At 41.1% G+C, this 21,095-nt stretch overlaps 1 protein-coding gene across 1 annotated transcript in view; it reads left to right on the forward strand.

Moving 5' to 3' along the window:
- Window positions 1-7,944: 7,944 nt before the first annotated feature.
- Window positions 7,945-21,095, forward strand: part of ZNF462 (zinc finger protein 462) — a 93,527-nt gene continuing 80,376 nt past the window's right edge. The window contains exon 1 of the mRNA XM_062599745.1: window positions 7,945-8,094. The gene's annotated coding sequence lies outside the window, so the exon portion shown is untranslated. The remainder of the gene's footprint in view (window positions 8,095-21,095) is intronic.

A 21,095-nucleotide genomic window follows, 5' to 3' on the forward strand; every position in this document is an offset into this window, starting at 1 on the left:
CAAGTCCTTCCTTAAGGTATGCTTTCTCCAAATTGTGTCTCTTATTAAAAGTGTCTGTGTGTGTGTAGAAAGATTTAAAGATCCTAAGCAAAATGTCATAGAACTAACATACCTGCTAAATTTCTGTTCAGTTGTATCACTTCTCATTGCATTCCACGTCAAGTTTTGATGCTCGGCATGCTTTACTATCAGAATAGTAAGTACCAGCTTGATTGCAGCAGTGTTTTTTGTAAGACTACATGGAAAAGAGTACCACCCACTTACAGTTGTCAGATTTTCAGATAAATTAGTTCATTACTGAGGAAACGATGTTTTTTCTGCCATCTTCTTTTGAAATTAATTCAAATATTAATATATTGAATGGACAGGTGGCATTTACACAGAGACTGATATGTATAAATAATTGTTACCTTTCTGAAGGCAGAATGGGTTGCTGAAATGTTTTTGTAATTATAGGTGAGGATTTTTTCCAAGAGCACTGGTACTATTTATGGACTTCCTTTTGTGTTCTTCTTTGCTTCTTTCTTTTGTCCTTCCTTCCCCCTATTAACAAGATCCGCCTAGTCACTTTGAAACCTGAGATGTAGACTGGGTTTCAGGAGCCTGAAAATTCTGATACTGAAATGGTGCTGCCAAAAGGGAAGTAAAACAAACCAAATCATTTCCAAACTTCAATGCAGAAATTTCAATATGAGCAGTCTCAAGCCACAGGTTACAGTGCTATGGGTTATGAAATATATTTTGAAATCTACATGAGAGCACCTGTCTTCTTTTACATATGCAGTTTACTTTTTTTGAGTATGTTACTACCCACCTCTTGACTTGAACAATATTTCAGGGGCAACAGTGTCAACAGGAATCTTACATTACAAATGATGTCCCCTTAGTTCACTTCTAGAGGACATAACAGCTAGTTAAAGATGAAAACTGGAAACCTACTCTCTGTTTCATAAATGGCAAAATACTAGTCTAGATGGGATATTATAGAAGAAAGGCACCTTTGAAATTTAGCGGGTGGAAATAAATTAATACAGAGAGAAACTCAATAAAATATTATAGTTTAAAATGTAGGAAGACAAGATGGGCATAAGGAAACTTAGTAAGTCTAAGAAGAGCAGAGAGAATAGAAGAAACTTGAATTTTAAAAATAGACTATAGAAAATGTCAATAGATAATGATACGTAATTTCAATACATAAGCACCTACAAGTACAGGGAGAAAAATCTAGACTATGAAAGTAATTGGTAAGGATTATTAACCAAGTTAGATGCAAGAACGAGCCAATGAGATGGCTTAAATTAGTAGGATATCCATTGGAATCATTGAAGCCAGCCAAATTACACTACTTGAGGATTTGGTTGATCATGTGAAGATATGGAATGGAAAAAAAAAAGTGCCACATGGGAGTAAAAGAAATGCAGTTTTTAATAGAGATAAATGGACAGCAGATGGATGAGGAAGACCTTCATTTTGTGTTGGTCAAAGTTTAAGATCATGAGAACAGTCTTCCACTGTTCTTTCCATTTACAGAAATATCTCCAGATTGACAGTAACAGCAATAAGCTCTCAGACTGGAAATGAAATTATTAGAAAAATAAGGTAGAGTTTTGGTGTGCATTTGGGGAATGTGCAACTTTCTGAAGTGGGCACCCTGTGGTCACAGACAAAATTAACTGGGGTTGATCCACATGTACAATTGAGGACTACAGCAAAAGCTGAGAAAGAAACAACCTCATTAGGAAATAAACTGTAAGCTGAAGTAGCTCAAAAAGAGGAGATAAAATGCATTGTTTCCCTTTTATACTTTCAAAGAAATGCAAGATGGGAAATCAACTATGCTTGAAATGCTTCCATGGGAAATGAAAATATCTAGTGGATATTTTCTTCAAAAAATGAAAGTTGGGCTAAATTTGAAGTGTATCAATAAAAATATCATAAAACTGCGTACACTAGACAGATTATTCAGCAGTACCAGGCACTTCTCTGCAAAGCCAGAAATGTCCTTGTTCAATTTTATGGTAGACCTAGAAAAATTAAATATCAGACATACTGGCTAGAAAATAGAACTCAAACTTAGTAGAGGTTATACATTATACAAGTAGAATAGGACACATGGAATAAAAATAATTTGACTGGCATTTGAGAGCTTAAGTTTTAAAAATACTGGACGCTGCAGAAAAAGAGAGAGATACAAGTTTTGCATCAAGATCTTAAAAAAGGGAAGAGAATTGTATTTTTCAAGGTAGGCAGGTATGAATATTGTTGTATTGAACTGTGTATTCAGTAAACTTAAAATAAAATAAAATAAAAATACAGGGTGGGAGGGACCAAGAAATGTCTAGTAAATATAGCCAGAGACCATTTATATCTGACCAACAAATTCAAAACCATTACATAAAGTACTCAATGTCTTATCTCTTCTAAAGACAGAATCAGATTGTTTCCCTCTTGAAGTCTTTATGCTAGCAAACATAATATAATGTTGGGACATTTTGTTGCTAGAGTAATCAGCAAGCAGTTGTCATGATCCAGAAGGTCAGATGTAAAGTGACCGCAGTTTCAATTCCAATGAAATACAGCTGTGTGTTGGGAAGGGCTGAATTTCAGAAAACTTACCTTGCACTTAAAGCAAAGATTATTTTGCATCTAAAGATTTTAAAAGTGCAAAGTGGGTTTAATTAAGTTTCATGGTCACTGTTTTTTAAATAGTAAGAAGTGAAGTCAGGATGTGCCTTTCATTGCTTAGCAAACCCTTGTAATAGTAGTTCTGGATATCCCCCAAATCATTTCGTTGCCTGTCTTGTGATGATGGCTAAAACACCATTTCAACTGATTGCATTTTATTTTTTTTATTAAATCAAGCTGATCATATAAAAGAGGATACAATCTGATGAACTACTTGCTAAGGATCTGGGGCCATTTGTGATCCATCTTTGAGTTATGCTTGGTTCCAACTCAGTTAATTTTAACACTGAAGGAATGTCTTCATTAACTCTGTGGGGAGTTTGACAGAGCTCTAAATACAAAGTTTCTACAGCCTAGACTTTCAGACATGCTCTGAAGTTGGAGAAGTGATGACCTCTTGTATTCACCAAATCCATCCTAAAGTTTACTGTACCTATTGCTCATGCCTAAATTAAAACGCTTTGAAGCAGGACTCTTCTCTTTGTAAAGTGACTTCTTGGCTCCCAGTTCTGAGGAAGTACAGAGTTCTGAGGAAGCTTGGAGGTAGACCTAAAAAATAACCATGAGTTTATCCAAACATCTGACAATTGAAGATTCATTTTTTTCAGAGAAGCAAAAACTATGTTTCTAGCAGTTGTGGCCTATAAATTTGCCAGGTAATAAAGTAACTTCAAATGCCCAACAGGTTCGTACTAATATACTTCTCTTAACCATTCCCAGCAACTTAAAACTGTATCTATCTATGGGTCTACAACATGTGTACTATATTCTGGGATGTCCTGGAAGATAATAAATTGATTGTATATTTGAAAAGATTGCTTTCAAGGATTTCTGTCTCAGCTCTGCCAGAAACAAAAGACTGTAAATTTTATTAGCAGGTGGAAAGCTTTAAGTTTTAATAAAAGAATCTTCCAAGTGGTTCTTAAGAGCTGGGGTTTGGATTATTTAGAAGTATACCTTCTTGAATGCACTGTCCTCTAAAAGACGGTTTGCTAAAAGAAAATTTGCTGAGTGGATGTGCTTGTCTTTCACAGATCTGAGCAGGATTTCTCTGCTACCAGCCAACTAGTTTCTCCTCTAAGTCCTTCACACTAAGGAAACCCTTGGAGGTTGAAGAAATAAGTGAGTTGCCAGGGTAAAGGTCAGAACAGCACATTTCTAATCTTCTTAGATAGGAGAGTGAAATTTTCTCAATAGCCGCAGAACATAATATTCTAGAGAGATAGTAATGTTCAGTTCTCCAGTGAGCTACATGGCTTGCATCTTGCATAAACAAGGCTGAGAAGCCTCAGTCTGGTAGGATAAAATATCCATGAAGAAGTGGAGAATAAATAGGAAGTTCACTGAAGCTCATGGCAGGAAAAGGAAGAACCTCTTCCACATCTGAGGAGAAAAAAAGCCACTTCCAGTTCTGTGATGGGCCATTTACAACAGTTTCACTGTTGATTATGTGCAAAGGAGTGTATTTTTGTTGTGTTATTTCCCATGTTGCTTTCCTAAAGTCTCCTGCTCTGTAAGACTATGCTCACTGCCCAACCTAAATGTACCTGAGTTCCTCATCCTGAGGAGCTAATTAAAGCCTATAGGGAAATGAGGTTGGCTGAGAGAAATGGGAAGGCAGAATAGCACCATCTTGAGCTTCCTGCTGTCTGCTCACACCTCTCTGCTTTTGGCCTTCCCTTCCATAGGTTTGCCTCAGCTGCCAGGGACTGCCAGGGGCTCCAGCAGTAGGGCTGGAGTGCTGGGCAGAGCAACACATACGTAAACCACTGTGTGCTGGCCAAGATTTGGCTTGGGGATGAGGAGCCTGTGGAGATTTCCCTGCCAGGTTGCTCAGATCTCTTGGGTCAGGGCAGAAATGTCCTGTTCCAGCTGCTGCAAGCCCTTTTGTCCCCAACCCCACATGAGTGGACATCTTCTTTCTGCTCCAGGCTGCAAGGGGCGGATATTTTCTTTTACGTATTTTTACCCAGAACCCATCTTTCTAGTGGTCTCGGCCTCAGCGAGGCACAGTCCCTGTGGAGGGGGTGGCCCGAGGCTGAAGTCCCCCCCGCGACCCCCGGTGTGACCCGACGCTGCCAGGGGCTCCGTCCAGGCTCTCCTCCGACCCTCGCGGCGCCGAGGAGGTCGCAGCGCCTTCGCGCACCGCCCGCTGCCGCGGGGGACCCCGGGGACCCGGTGGCCACAGCACCGGCAGAGGTGCAAACTGTATCCATTGCTCTTAATGAACTGTTAACTCGCGAGGCTAATGAGGCCCCGGGGTGGGGGGCAGTCAACTTCTCTCCTGCCGGGCACGGCGGGTGCCCCGGACCCCCCCCCCCAGCCCCCCCACGGAGCCGCGCAGCGCCGCGGAGACTGGCCGGAGCCCGCGGGTCCCCTCCGAGCAGCTCGCCGGCGCCCGGAGCCGCGGAGGGATGGGAGAAACTCTCCAGGAGGCAGTTACGGATTAACCTGCCCGGGGGGCAGAAACCTCCCTCCGGGCACTTGAACCTGCCTCCCGGCACTGCCGTCCAGCGCGGCGCGCAGGGGCGCTCCAGCTCCGCTCCGCCCCGGCGGTGCCCCGCGGGCTGGGGTCCTGCTCGGGGCGGGCAGCGGCAGCGACCCCCCTCCGGAGGAGGGGGAGAGGGCGGGGAAAGAGCTCCAGACCACCGCCACGACGAGACACACACACACGCACACGCACACATATATGTGTGTGCACATATATATGTGTGCACATATACATATATGTATGTATGTGTGTGTGTGTATATACGTATACATATATATACACACATATAGTCTCTAGGCTTGATGCCCATTCCTCCCAAGAACCTTCATTTTGAAATGGGATTGTTGTTTCCCTTGAAGGTGGCTTGTCAGAAGTCAGGTGTTTGGGGGTTTGTGGTTGTGGGGATGTTTTTCTTTCTTTCTTTCTTTCTTTCTTTCTTTCTTTCTTTCTTTCTTTCTTTCTTTCTTTCTTTTCTTTCTTTCTTTCTTTCTTTTTTTTAATTTAAAATGTAATTTCTGAGAGACAAAGAGGTAAATTATCTGCCTCAGCGTTGATGGTACGTCAAAGATTGCAAAGCCCAGGCGCTCTCTTCCTGCAAAGAGGATGATTTATAGAAAATTGCAGGCAGAACACATGCACATTCTGGCAGCCGTAAAGACAGTCCCTCCCTTTTCCTTAATGTTCTTTTATCAGCTTCTTAGGAGGTGTCCGCTTCATTTGTCTGCATGAAACCAGTAGTCTTAGTAGGAATCCCCAGTTCTGATGTTTTTCCCCTTTTCCTTAAGAAGGATTCTCTAAATCCAACAGTGCTCCTTCTGCCCAGAAATTATTCTTTCTCCTATTTCTCACAGCACTTGTTGGGGGGGGGGGGGGGGAGAGCGGAAAGAGGAGAGAGGAGGAGGGAGAAGATCTTTCTCCTGTTTAGTGATTAACTTGCACGGCTCAAAGAAAGAAAAGATTTAATGGGAGAGATCTTGCCTGTGTGCTTTGTACTCACAGCAGTCTTGGGGATGGGATGATCGGAGAGTACATGGGTTTAATATTTGACTAGCACCTGGGCGACTGATTTTTGTTATTTTATTGCTATCACTGTTTCTTCTGCATTTGGTCTTCAGCTGAGCTGGGAGAGTTCAGACAATGAAGTTCTAACATGCCTGACCTCTCCCACAGCCAGTAAAATCTGGACGGCTTTAAGAAGATCATCTCAGCTTCACCACTCAAATAAAACTTCCTCAGAGGAGGGGAGGGATCTTCCCCTTCACGGGGACCGGGACTGGACCGGAGCTTTGTGGTTCTAGTCTGTCTTCCACCCATGCAAATTGCAGTGCTTGAGGGCTTGAGAAATCCCAGCGATGTTCCAATACCAGCCATGCCCTTGTGCTCAAATTGATTTAGCCTCACTCCCATGCATTGATTTTCTGAGTCTGCACATAGCCCCTAATCTGCCCCCCAATGCCCCCCCCCCACTCTCCAATGTTAGACAAAAACCTAGAAAGTGTCTGATTTGGTGTTTTGGGAAGAAATGGAAGGTTAGGAGGAAGGGGGGGGCAAGAGAGATAGCTTAGCACAATGATTAATTGAAATGAGACTAAATAAAAATGCAGGCTACAGCAGCTTTGTCTTTGCTTCCTTGCCTTCATCACCATACCTTTCTTTGTGAGCCTTGATCGTTTCTTTCCACGGTTTTAAATAATCATCCACGAAAGAGCAAACAACTTAGGGTTGGAAGGCATAAAAGTTATTTTAAGTAGGATTATTTATTTTATTTTGCAGCCAAAAAATGTTTCACCAAGCTAGGAAGCGATTTTGGTGCTCAGTAGTATAAGCTCTCTTTTTTCCTAAATGCTTGTGAGAAATAAAAAACCTGGAGATGACACTGTCTTTATTTCCGGTAGAAGACTTCAAAATACGTGCCAGAAATGGACAATTCGAGTCTCCTTTCTCCACATCAAATGCAAGCTGGAAGGGGGATTAAAAACCAACCACGTGGTAGATCTGGTTTTATACTTTGCAACCTCCAGCTCCATTTATGTTCTTTACTCTGCTCAGGGAAGATTAGCCTCTAGATGGATGTGTCTGAGGGATCACCTCAGGGGCAGATCTGCATGCAGAAACCGGTTTTTGCTATGGCTGGAAGAGAGCTATGACCCAGCAGAGAGCTCCATCCGAGCAGCTCCCCCAGCATCGCAGGAGCTGGTGAGCGCTCCTGTGCAGGAAGCTTTGTGAAGGCAACAGCTTGGAAGGGGAAGCTCTTCAGATCTTTTCCCCCTCCTTCTCCTCCTCACTGGCCTGTGAGTGATTCAGTGTCCCAAACCTTAACTTTTTGTTACCACCTTCCTCCTCTTAATCTCCTTCATCTTCAACACCTCCTCCTCTATCACTACCATCTTCTCCTCCATCTGTCTGCCTCCTGGATCTCTTTCTTGTTTGCTTGCTCCCCCCCTCCTCTTCCACCTCCCTCCCTCTCTTTCTTCTTGCTTTTTCCTCCTCTCTTTTCTTCTCTTTTCTTTCTCTTTTTCCTCTTCTTCCCCTACACGTTGTTGTTGTTGTTAGAAAGGATTCTTGCACCCCCTGGTGCTCTTGCATTTTGTGTGGTAGGAGAGGAGATTGTCTTCTTTCTCTCTCTCCCTCTGGTTGCTCATTATTCAGAGAGAGACACAGAGGGTGAGTGAGAGAGAGAGAGAGAGACGGATATCTCAGGTCATCTGCAGCTGCAGCAAACCAGTGAAGGAGAGAGAGAGAGGGAGAGAGAGAGGGGGGGAAAAGCAGGGAAAGATGGCGATCCTCCATTGCTGAGACCTGGCAAGGAGCACATGAGACTCACAAAACAACTTCCACAACAATAACAAGAAGAAGAGCTAGGCAGAGAGGAAGAGGAGAGGAGGCAGCAGCCAGAGCAGCAGTGCCGGGACGCTCCTGTAAGTTCTTGCAATTAAAACCCATCTCCGGTTTGGCATTGGAGAGATCATCTCATGTGTATATATACATATATATCTATATCTATATTTTTGGGGGTCTTTCTGTCTGTCTTTCTTTCCACCACCTTCCTCTCAAATCCATTCATTCGGCCAAGGGAGGAAGGAGGAAGAAAGAAAGGAAGAAAAAAAAAGAGAAGAGAGGGAGCGAGAGCGGGGTGTTTTGTTTGAGAGAGAAGTCTCTTGCATGGAGGAGGAGAAGAGGAGGAGGTGCTGGTGGTGGTGGTGGTGGTGGTGGTGGGAGGAGGAGGAAGGCGGTTAATTAATTTTTTGTTGTTGCATTAAAGGGGGGGGGATATGGGGAGATAAGTGAGATATCAGCCGAGCTTTCGGGGTGGGGGGTGCCCGTGTGGATGTCTGTGTGTGTGTGTGCGAGGTCTGGATGGTGCTGTGCGTGTGGACTTGGATCAGAGACGGGAGAGACACGGAGGAGAGAAAAGCTCTGTGCTGGCACGACCCAAGCAATCGGGTGACCTCTTTCTTCCTTCCTTTCCTTCTTTCTTTTCTTTCTTTCTCTCGCTCTTGCTCTGCTCCTCTGTCCCCTCTGACTGCCGTCCTTCTCGCCGCTGGCGAGGCTGGTCCCTCAGCCGGCGGTGGTGCCCCTTCCGCGGCTCTCCTGGAGTTGGGATGCGGGGGTCCCCGGCGGCTTCGGGGCTGGGGGGCTGGTGGTGCCCGCAGGAGGTTGCTTGGAGGAGGACAGCGTTCAGCTGGAGAGCAGGAGCCATTACACACGCTTCTGCTGTCCTCTGAGAGAAAGAGAGCGAGGAGGGAAGAAAGGAAGGGGAAGGAGCCCAGTTCTTCTTGCTCAGTTCCCCGATGTCCCTACCTTTAAACCAGACAAGGGAGAAGGAGGTTCCTCCCTTGCCCCCTTCTCCACCACCCGGAGCAGCTTTCTCCCTACCTCTCCCCCTCTTTCCCTTTCTTTATCTCCCTGTCCTCCATTTGCAAGCTGTCTGCTTTGGTTCCAGTCCAGGCTCCACAACACAAAGCTTCTCCTCGCTCTCGCACACATGCACACACACAGTCCACAGGCTCTTTATGTCTTCTGGAGTAACCTTCTCCTTCTCTCTCTGCTCCTCTTAGCATTGTAGTTTCTATCTTCTACACAGAGAGAGATCCTCCTGGAGCTCCATGTAGTTGTGATCTGATAGGATTTCTCCCCCCCTCACCTCCCTCCTTTGGGGGGAAAAAGGAAAAGTTTCATTCGTTTTTCTGGTGTTTGGAAGGAGAAAGACCTTCAAGTTTGAGTGCTTTCTGCTGCTGCTTTTGTGTGAGCCTGTGGGGGTCTGTTTGTCTCATGAAGCTGCTTGCATGTCTAAGAGGAAGTGACTAGTTTGGCAGAGAGCTGTGATCTGAGTCAGGTAAGCCATGTCATGTTCTCTAGCTCCACCAGAAAATGGAGGAGAGAGAGAGTAGACAAAGCTGAGATGGGAAGTGCTCCTAACATCGTGGATGTCTCTCCATGTTTTGAAGCTTTGCTGGCTGTAGCTGGCTTAATCATGATTTTTTCCCCTAGGGTTTCTTCAGCTTTTTCAATGTACAACATTGTGATGGGTCTTCTCTCTGACTTCATGCTATCAGGAAATGAGGATTGGAGGAAATTGCTCAGATTCTCCTTCACACAGAGAAACACATCCTCAGGCTTTTTTGCTCTTACGCTTTCATGTGGAGGTCACCTTTCTAGATATTTTTCTTTGGTTAAAGACCACAGAATTTAGGAGGTTGATCAGTTGACCAAAGAAATAGTGTATATATGTATATATTTTTAGATTTTTGAAAACGTTTGGAGGTAAGTGCCCACAGCTTGAGGCTGCTCAGGTTCTTCCACAGAACATCATGAAATGTTATTTTCTCTAAGTGATGATGATGATGATACCTGATTTTTGGGATTTTTGGGATTTTTAACTTCTGATTTTCAAGAGCATTTCTTCTTTTGGATGTATTTTAAATTAAGATGAAATATTTTTCCCCACTCCTTAGACTGCATGAAAATTATACTGTGAAGCTTTTAGGAGGTTCCTCAGAGCACCATAAAATACACAATTTCTCCTGGAAAAAGCTAAATAGTTTTCACAGTTATCTTGTTTGGTATCCTATTTTTTTTTTTTTTCTTAAAAAACTTCTGGTAACATTCTTGTTAGGATTTTAATGTCATTATGGAAACCTAAGATCTTTAAAGTAATACAGAGGTTGAAAAGAAGTTTGTTTCTTTTTTTTAAACCCACCTTTTCATCTGTAATCATTTTGAGTAGTCTCAAGTGAAGCCTTACTCTTTGTTCACCAACCTCAATTTGCACATCAGTTGCATTGTAGATGCAGTTCCTCAAAAAAAATCAAACTATGTGCTGAAATGCATGAGGGCATAGAGTACAGTGCTACTGAGTTTGAAGGCACAGCTCCATGGGAAGGTATCAGTAATTTTCAAACATAGGCTACTCTGAGGAGTTTAAGAAGGAATGCTTTACATATGGGAAGTCTTAAGTGATAGGATGGGAGACCAGTGAATTGATACACACGCCCACATGTGTACCAAGAATAGAAAGATTTGAAGATCTTAGTGACTAGTGATGAACTTGGTAACCAGATGGTGTTAAGGTTAAAATCACTGGCTTTCTTTTATTTTTGCTGGGAAGAAATTGTATATAATGTAGCATACTTAGAAAGTATATTGCATTACCAATTGTGCATTTCTTAAGTTCTGGTTGCTGATATGTCACCAAGATTACTTAGATACTGTGGGCACCTTACATCTTTCTGAAATGAAACATTTTCTGAGGTGGGCCATGGAAAATGCACTTTTGGATATGTTTACTGTTACATTTGGAGGAAGTAAAGAGGAAATTTAACTTTTTTTCTCTCTCTGAGGTGGTATTCACTGTGCAGTTTGCAACCTCAAACAGGTCTCAATCAGAACCCACAAAAGAAATGAAAAACTCCCTACTGAACTATGCTGTTTTGGGTCAGATCCTAAGCATCCATCCTTTCCATCATGCGTATAGCCTTAGGTATCTGCCTATATTTCAAGTTGTGAATTTCCCCTTAGTTAATGAGAGATCAGCAGTCTGCTTGCACTGTAATATGGCGTGCAGATACATTGCTCTTGAACATGGAAGGAACAATCCAAGAAGGGCTTTGAGATTTAAGCCAAGGATCTTTATAAGGGAGGCAGAGGAATCTCCCCTATGGTAATAGACACTCTAGAAAACGAAACATTATTGGAACAGTTTGAGTTGGAGTGAGAGTGATGTTACTTCTGTGGGGATATTCTTCACTACAAGACTGAAGTCTCTTTAGAGAGTGCTGTTAGTTGCTATAGTTCTTTCCAGACGGACTGAAATTGAAGTTCACCTTGTTAAAAGATGAGGTAAGGGACTTTAGATTTTAAAAACAAAAACCAAAAATATCACCCCAAAACAGGTTTAAAGGACCTCTAGAAAGATTATCTTAATTCATGAGATAGTGATGACTAATAGGTTTCTAGTAATCAGTCACTAATCTCTATGTTTAGACAATGGATTTCAATTGCTTTTGATTTGTGAGCACCCAGAAGTTTTTGATGGTGCAAACTCTTTCAGAAACTCCATATTCTTAGCTTCAGCATATAAACATATTTTTCTTAATCACTTTTCTCAAGAAAAAATAAATAGAAATAATGTACAGACCACTGCCTAAAACATTAGATTAAACAATGAATTGATTTCCTTATATGCTTTTATTAGGTTCATAATGCATTGCATTGTTGAGAAATACAGCATTTAAAAAGGTCACATTTATAATTTCTTTCCATCATTTTTCAAAATCATTTGTTATGTGAGGAAAACTAAAAGTATGTTGTGTACACTGAGACTGTGAAATACATAATTGGATACTGGGTATGGAAAGTTGAGAAACTGCAAGCAGAAGTGGAAAAAAAGATGATCATTTTAATTCAGTAAAGTTAAAACTAAATTTCTTAGACTTGTGGATTTTGACTTAAAGGAGAATTGTTTCTTTTTTTTTAAGCCATGAGTGATTAAAAGGCAAGTTGGTAAGTGTTGGTGGAGAACTGTGTTCTATGTAGATGTTTGGACATCTGGCAGATGTTACTCTGGGCCCTAAGGAATGGACAAATTTAATTTTAGCCTTAGAAAGGAAATGGGAAGAACTAGCATCTTATAATAGAACAAGTTAGAGTTTGAAGAAGGTTACTTCACAAAAGCCTAAAGATGCCTTTTATAATTTGGAACTCCCAGAAACAAGTGTAAATGAGTTTTTCCTATGATGGTTTTTGGATTGTTCGCAACAACATGTGTAGAGTTACAATATAAATTGAGATTGCTCTGGTTGGCTGTAAGATTTCCTCTACATGTTGTAGATAATTTCTCAAGTTGAGCAGAAGAACACTGCTTTGTAGTATGAGACTGTGGAAAAAGGACTTATATCTGTGAAATTGAATAGCTATTTAGTATTCATTAATTAACTTTGTTCTATTATGAAGCTATCACTAACCAAACCTGGGCACAAAAAGTGTAGATATGCAATTATCCAAAAAAACCCCAATGAAAACCTGAAAAGAGTGACTTGAAGAAGGATACTGGTAGAGGAAGGAGATCCTCTTTTGATAGATCATGAAAGGCGTATGGATACCAATATGTCTGTCTTTTTGTTTATTTTGTTCCTGATGACTTTCTGTTGTACTTCCAGTGCATTGTCATAGGAAATGCTGTAAGTGCTGTTTTCATAGAGGTTTCTCAATTTTGAAATGAAATAATGTATTTTGTGAACTTGATCCAGAAAACTGTCTACTGGTAGTGGTAGAACTGTGTAATTTTCTTAACACTTAAAGGATATGATCAACTATGAACTTCTAATTACTGACTTCAATAAGAATGTTTAACTTCATCAGTCTAAATGCTTGCTGTCTTTTCAATCAGTTCCTTCTTTCTAGAGTGCCAAATAAGTCTCCTTCAAACAGCTTACCTGTGAAGTGTTTTTTTAATGGAAATTTTTCAGGTGCTTGGTATAATATAATATGGTCCCATAGGACTTGAACAGGAGTCTACAAAGTGTTAATTGAGGAGAGAATGAGGAGAACTCCCACCTCACTCTTCAGCCAGTGAGAGTAATTTTGAAGGAGTATGATAAGAGTGAAGACTGCTCAAATATCCTCTAGCTTCTTGGAGAGAAGAACTCAAATTCTTTAATCAGAAAGGTGCTGGAGAAGGTGGTGTGATGCAAGTCTTCAACTGGCTGGCAGAGACACAGTTAACGTTGTAAACAGTTGAACTTCAGCATGGCACTTCTCCAAATGAGTTGACTGTTGAAAATAAAATGTTCCAGAAGAACTGGGAGAACAGGAAAGAAGTTAAAATAGCATGGTTTGTATGCCAGTGCTGAAAGAAGAAAAAGGGGGAGGAAGGGAGATAGCTCAACTTATGATAATTATCTTGTTGGTTGTAGTGAAAAGGCTTCAGTAGAAGTTTCCAAATGAGGGGACTAGATTTAATAGAATTCAATCTTCATTTATGTCCTGAGTTTTGGAAATATGCTTGTGCTTTCTGCATGTGTTTGGGAAGTTGAACACATGGGTAAATAAAAAAGTCACATGAGATTATTTTGAGTTTTGTTCCATTTTATCATTTTAACTTTGGAAACAGTACCGAAGATCTAAAGTCTACCACTCATCTCTTGAGTTTTATAAACCTGTGCCACATGTTGCGGTACAAACACAGCTCTGAAGGGGTTTGAAAGATGACTTAGGAGATGAGAAAAGGAGAATCTTTATTGCTAATGTATTGTATCTGAAACAGATACACATCTGAAACAGTTTAATGCTTGCCTAATCACTACTTGAAGAAACTTTTCTTTGAGCAGTCTTTGGGAAAGAACTTTCTCTCCATCGTTGGTGCTTATGATCATTTTATAGTCATTTTTGAGACCTCAGTTAACAGAGCATCAGTCACATGTGTAGTAGTAATGCTATGCCTCTTATTTTCTCTTGATCTAAAAACCTCTTCGTACCTTTTTGTTAGTCCTTGTGATACACAGTAAGTTTTTGGATGGGGCTAAAAACATTTTCTGAGAAGGGGACAGCAAGGTTCCTCAAGCAAAACAGTCAGTATAACTTTATCTGGTACTTAAAATTTAAAGATGGAAATAAGACATTTCAGAATGTGCAGTCAACACTCTTGAGCAAAGAATCAAAAAGTCTTTTAAGTGACTTTAATACATACTTAATAATGTCAGCACAAAGAGCTGTAGGCACAGCATCAATATCATGAGCGATTGGGGAGGACTTGCTGAGAGCTTAGGGTAGCAGTCATTGCAAGGCCAGTGTGGTGAGGAAAAATAATTTAAGGAAAACGCTTGATTTACTGGGCTACTCCTATTAGTTTTAAACCAGTTAAATCAAGAATCCAATTGTTAAAGCATGTTACTTGTTATTTCATGGTAGAAGATAAAACAGTCTTAATAGGATTGTGCAGAAAATTGGAGAGTTATTTCATGCTTTTGCAAAAGGAGAAGCTAGATGTTTGCATTTTTCCTTCTTTCAATACCAGGAATATGCAATTAATAATTTGCTAGTAATTTAGGTAATGGGTGGTCAGCAGCACTGGGCAGGGTATCTGCAGCACTTGTTACAGGTACAGCCTCTATGTTGACCTGAAGATTGAGAAGTAGGATGTTGAGTGATGGCATTACTGTTGCTAATAAAAAGCTCTGGAAAGGGGCCTGAGAACCCCAGCTGCTGCCATGGTAGAGGAAGTCAGGCCTTCAAAGGATACAAGGATTAGAGTGTCAGGAACAGTAAATGGTAGCATCAGCACAAGTAGAAAATAGGCAGAGCTATTCAGCAAACAGAAAAGTAGGCTAAGGCATGCCATAATTATGTGTAGTGGAAACTTGCTGCTAATAGAGCGATTACGTGGGGTAGAGAGGCAGGAGAATGATTTTTCGAGACAAAACAAAGCAGACATTACAAAGAATGATATATAGGAAGACTGAGGATTCAGTGTGCTCGTGATAATGTGAAAGAGAAGACTTTGTTTTGAAAGATGCTAAAAATGGAATCTTCTGATGTACATGTGGTCACTGTTTCCGTGGCCTTGTGGGACAATAGGGGCTTCTTTTGCACTGCCCGAATGAGCAAACTCTTCCTTCCCGCTGGTGGTTCCTAAGGTTCAAATAGTGCTGTTTCAGGGTGGTAACAGTGATTGTGGGAAGAAGACCTCATAGGATGTTCTTTCTGGGAAGAAGATGGGTCATACTGCTTATACACAGCAAAGTGGACTGGTCAGTTAGAATACAGATGGATTCAAAATATGGTGGTTATTTGTCACAGGAGACCCCTGAGCACTTACGTCCCATACATAAGTCCCCAGAGTTTTGATTGCTGGTAAAAGAAAAGGGGGGGAGTGGGGGATGGTGACACTTAAAACCTGTGCTCTAGCAGCCCTTTTTTTATTTTTTTCACTTTTTCCCTTATTTATCAAATAAACAAGGTGGATAAGAGAAGACTGTATGTGCTGGAAGATTTGTGTCAAGAATGAGTTTGACATGTAGGGCGAGGTATTTACCTTCTAATGACCTGCAAGTTAGTTGACTGGTTGAAGAGTTTAGTTGCCTGATGATGATGCTAAAAAGACAATATTTCTTCCTTTTTGCTTTCCTCTTCTCTTTGATTTTAAATTGGCAGCTCAAATAGTTCCATATTTTGTATGTCATGTTAGGCAGAAATTCTAGAGCGACTGATGAACTTGGTTAATGTAGGAGTTGTTTGGCTGGCAACTTCTTCCTCCTTTCCTTTTTTTTTTTTTTTTTTTCCCTCTTTTTAAACCAAGTGGACACTCCAATCCAGGCTAAACTTATGACACTGCTTGGAGGAGTGCTAGTCTTGTGGTATGCACTGTGAACCAAGCATGGGTGTTTGTCTCTTGTTTTTCTAGAGACAACTTGTGCTGTTTCAGGCAAATTGCTTCTGGCCAGAACTTTGAGAGGCCCCTGAATACTCGTTTATTTTAACTTAAACTTGGATTCTTCAAGTTCTGTCAGACTGTTGGATTTGTCGGCATGTGGCTCTTCATAACTGGGTTTTAGGGGTCTCTGACCAACCACTAAAGAGACCAAAGAATTAGTGGTCAGCTCTGGAAATCTTGCTCTTAATTTTTTGAATTCCTTAAACCATCCATCCCTCCACCCAGTACAATAGACATAAATAGGATTTAAGAGGGATACTAGGACTTAAGACCTTGGTGCTGCATTCTGTTGCTGTGTATGTTGAAAAAAAGAATATATAGGCAAGGAAAAAAAAGAAAAGGCTTCTTTGTGGAGTGGTTCTGGTCAGTGAGAGTGGGGCAGATCTCATCTGTTGTTTCCAAATATGGGGAGATCTAGGACTAGTGATACCTGGTTTCTATGTCACTTTGGTCATTCAGCCTGATCATTTGTTCTCAGATATACTCTTGACTGTGGTGCGTATGGAAAAGATACTGAGTATCTATATAGTTTATTTGGTAATACAGTAAAATCTAGGAAGGAAATAGCTTTAGGGAGTCATTCCATCTTCTTCTATGTTGTATGACAAGTGGTACTGCCAGAAAAATAGATAAATGACAACATGTACAAATTAGGAATAATTTCTCTCCTTACTTGATTGTTCTCCAATCTTGCCTTTCAATTTTTCCCTTCCTTGTCTACAATCTGGGTGGCTTTAACTACAGGATATTGAACCCCCTGTGCTGGTGGGCTCTAAAACCATGCTTCTGTTATGCCCATCTAAATAACTTGACAAGTGTAGAAATGTTAACAAATGACTGATGGAAAATTGAGAGCAGCCAGACAGCTCTCAGGCTAGTTAATTAGCTCCTGTCTGCTGAATTGTTACTGTCCTCTCAAATAGCTGTAGCTTGTAGCCTTGGAAGAAAGGTTCCTGGGCAGGAGTGCATCCCCAAAGTTGATTTGTGTAACCTGAAGTCCGTGTGGACCAGTTCCTTTTGGTCTAACTGACCTTTTATCTTTGATGGGGGTAGGGCAGTGGGGAGAAAGCATATCGGCTTTCAGCTATGTCAGGTCATGTGGAGGTCAAGTTCTCTTGTCTGCGATCAAGCGAATGGTGTAAAACAGCACTGCCAGCGATAGCACCAGGACCAAGGGAGAGGAGGACCTTATCAGGCTTTCAGGAGGTAAATATGACCGAAGGCCATTGTGTGAATCAGCATATATGATGCCTCTCAGCTCTGGGTTTGCTGGAGTTGGGTATTTAACCCTTCAGGTCCTGTCTCTGGTGGGTTGAGAAGAAGCTGATGTTTCTCAAGAACTTGCAGGTTTCTCCTGCCAGATTGTCTGGGCACATGGGAGACCTTCTGAAATTCCTGGCTCCAAGGGCATATCTGTATTGCTCACTGGAGCTACTGAAAGAGTGAGTCAATGTATTTGGGTCTACTAGCCACGTGAATAAATGAGTAAACCTGAATTATTTTTAAATGATCAGATTATGGAGGTGATACTGTGCTGCAATGAATTTTCCAGTCCACACCCTCTCCACAAATGCTCTGTTGTATTTCTGTCTTGAGGATGTGTGTGTATGTCAGGGGGAATATAACATTTTCAGTATGTTGGGCTCCCAAGGAGCCACATTAAAACTGCTGAGGTCACACTCAGAAAACCCTTTTCAAACCAAAAGCCTTGAGTCAGAAGTTGCTTGGCAGGGTGACAGGCAGGTTGACCAAAGGTTGCCTATGATGTTCTCTTGTAAAACAATGCAAAATGCTCATTGTCCTCCATGGTTCCTCAGTGCTTCCAGAAGTTCACCCTTGTTACTTCAGTCATGTGTAGGAATATAATTTACTTACTGGTATTGTGGTCTTATCTCTGAAGATACTTATTTTAAGAATTCATGTCTACATAGGTTTGCTAATACTGTACTGTAATATCAGATGGGCTGCTGAGACCTCAAGGGGGTGAGCAGTCTATTTTTAGTGTGTTTGAAGGGTAGATGATGTTTCAGATTGTGGAATGACTTTCTGGGGGGCCTGTTACCATATACTGAAGTTTTGTATGTCATGGCAGTGGAGGCCAGTCATATGATGATGAGGTAGTAACTTAAATGGGACATAAAAAAAAATCCTACTCTTTAGGGAAATTTTAAAGATAGATGGAGGTAAAATGCCACACGGTCTATTCTTATACTTGTTTCCTTGATATGCTGAAGACATCTAATCCTCTTTACAGGTGAAATAAGCAACCTGCTTATGGGCTGAAGGCAGTGCCTGCTGATCTGTTGACATCCAGATTGGAGGGTTATTCAGGTCTAAGTAACAATTTTAATAATGGATAACCAAAAAAATCACCTTTTTTTTGGTTGCCCAAGTGGTATGAAGAAGATGATTTGTGATCTTCCACACTAGAACTTAGTCACAGGGGGAAACTGGATAATAGCAGTGCTGTCCTATTTGAACACATTTGAGACCCCAAGCCTGTGGAGATTGGAAGCTTTAGTTTGAGAAGATTGCATCTGACAAATGCATACTCTCAGGAATCTGAACCGTGAATCCAGCCTTGCTTTGGAAGCACAGCACTGTAGTGGTAGCCATGAAGAACAGATTTTAGTGATTTATTATGGTTAGATTTTATACGGATAGGCTTCCTATTTTCTTTGGAAGGCAGTAAAGCTGCAACTTTTACAGGATTCTTCTTACATTCCTGGGAGTTTGTTTTGTGTGCAGGCGTGTATGCTTTATTTATTTATTTAATAAATCCTCACTGCCACTGTTAGAACATTAACAAAGGCTTTTTAATAGGTCAGACCTCAGCTACCATTGCATTCTCTTGTTACTATAGCACATTTGGCAGATGATAGAAGATGGGGGCTAAAGCCCTTACCCTGCAAAAGCTTATTTATATGTGTAGTCCCTATGATCTGATTTTGTATCTCACTGCAGCTGCTCTTGTGAGTAGATATTTGAAGATCAAATCCTTCTCTACTTGAACTGATCCTTTTGGAGTTTTCAGGGAGGCATTTGGAAATGGCATCTTAAATAGAAGATGTCCTCGGCTTTCAACACCTTCCACCTACATACGTGAGATGTTCATTTGTGGTTGCATGTGAGGACATGGTTGTAGTTCATATGCAAGAGCCATCAAGTGGTAATGCAGTAGATAATTCTTTCTCTTCTATTCATGTGCTCCTTTTTTCTCATTCTCGCTCTTTGTATTGTGGTGGGGGGAACACACGTGATAAATACTTAAGCTAGACTTCAGTTAGTGCTGGTGTGTCCCTCATTTATGATTTGGGAGTGTTGTGGTGAGAACATTCATGCTGCTTGGTTGCTTGCAGATAATGTTCATGCATTTTGGAGCCCCCTTGCGAACTGTGGTGTTTTGGAAGCCACAGCTTTTGATAGGTTTTTTCCATGAACATATTGGTTTGAATGGTAATAGATTCTAATGTGGTAATTGCCTGTTCAAGACAGAGCTGCTCTGGATCAGGGAACATGCAGCCTAGGCCTTTTTACAGTGAGATGAGTACGTAATGTACATGTGTGTACGTAATACAAGTTCCTATGCATGTGGTTCGTACTGCTGTGGTGCTTCATTTGGCAGATCATTTAAATATTTACTCCAAAAGATCTTGTTCTCTGCTGGTGTGAAGCAGCATTTCCAGTTATTTTTAGGTCATTTTCATCCTAGAAACCCTGTTGGAGATAAACCAGACACAAGTGCTGTAAACTGTCCCTGTGTTTGATAGAATTTAATAAAATAAAGTTTAGTGATTTGGTCCCAAGGGGAGAACAGTCCATCTGGTTAACAGAAGGTTAAGCCAAGTAATGCAGTGTTGAGAGTGCCACAAACCAACCCAGAATATCTGGTAATGTGTCCAGTTGCTGTGTGTATTAAGCATTGAAATGGTGCTTTCAGATCTGCAGAGCCAGCAGTTCTGTTACCACTGCTGTGACGCAGGAGATAATTCTGTTGGGCAAGCATCAGCATGGGGGTGGATCTACAGTACAGGATGTGTAATGTCAACATGAAGCATGGGAGCTGGCAGTAAGAAGGAAAGCAGCCATTTCATGCCAGTGCAGGAAGCCTAAATAGATTTTTCCCCTCCACATCTTGTCCTTTTATGTCACTTTCATACTTGATATTAAATGATTACCTTCTGCTTTATCATCTGAAAACTTAAGCCCGGTAGGGTTTCATTTCTTTCTCTTTTTGAACCTGTTTGTTTTTTTAAACAAGTGAAGTGCACTCCAAAAGCATGTCTGATGGATTATAAAAGGAGCTGGGGGGAGGCTGAAGGGCTAAGCAGATCTGAAGAAAAAGAAGAGTTCAGTCAAGTGAAAGTAGTCCTGAGCTTCAGATGAAGTTTCACTGTAGATCCTTCTGGCTTTAGTGCATAGACAGTTTGTTCAAAAGCTGTGACCATTTGAGAACATTGTATGGCAGTTGCAAAATGAAGAAAGGTATGAAATACTCCAAGTGTTATCACATAGGCTTTGCAATCCTTTAATTATTAAGAAGCTGCAGAAAAATATTGCAATTGTTTCTGCTTTCTTCTTAGTAGGAATGTCCTGTTGCTTATAATTTCTTTTTCCTATTAGGTTAAAGCTAGTGACAAATTACCATGGTGCTATTATTTTAAGAGCCAAATACTGTTACATGACTGTCTGAATCTGCAAAAAAAGAATTACTGAATTTTCTTGCTAGATATTCTGTGAATGAATCTTAAAAATCCAGTGATTTGACTTCTGTCAGCTCAGTCATAGACAGGTCTTTTTCTGTGTTCCCTGAAAAAAAAAAAAAAAAATTGAGACATCTTCCTGTAGCTATAGCTGAGGAAGCTCTAGTATATTAGAGCTTACTCAGTAAGGGGCATAGCAGAGCTGTGCTTCGTAATCATACTCTCAGGATTTCTGTTGCCTGTTCAGCACAATTTTCAAAGAATAATATTACAGCTGCCCTTGAAT

The sequence above is a fragment of the Rhea pennata genome, chromosome Z (genome assembly GCF_028389875.1).
Source record: "Rhea pennata isolate bPtePen1 chromosome Z, bPtePen1.pri, whole genome shotgun sequence".
Taxonomy (NCBI): Eukaryota; Metazoa; Chordata; class Aves; order Rheiformes; family Rheidae; genus Rhea; species Rhea pennata.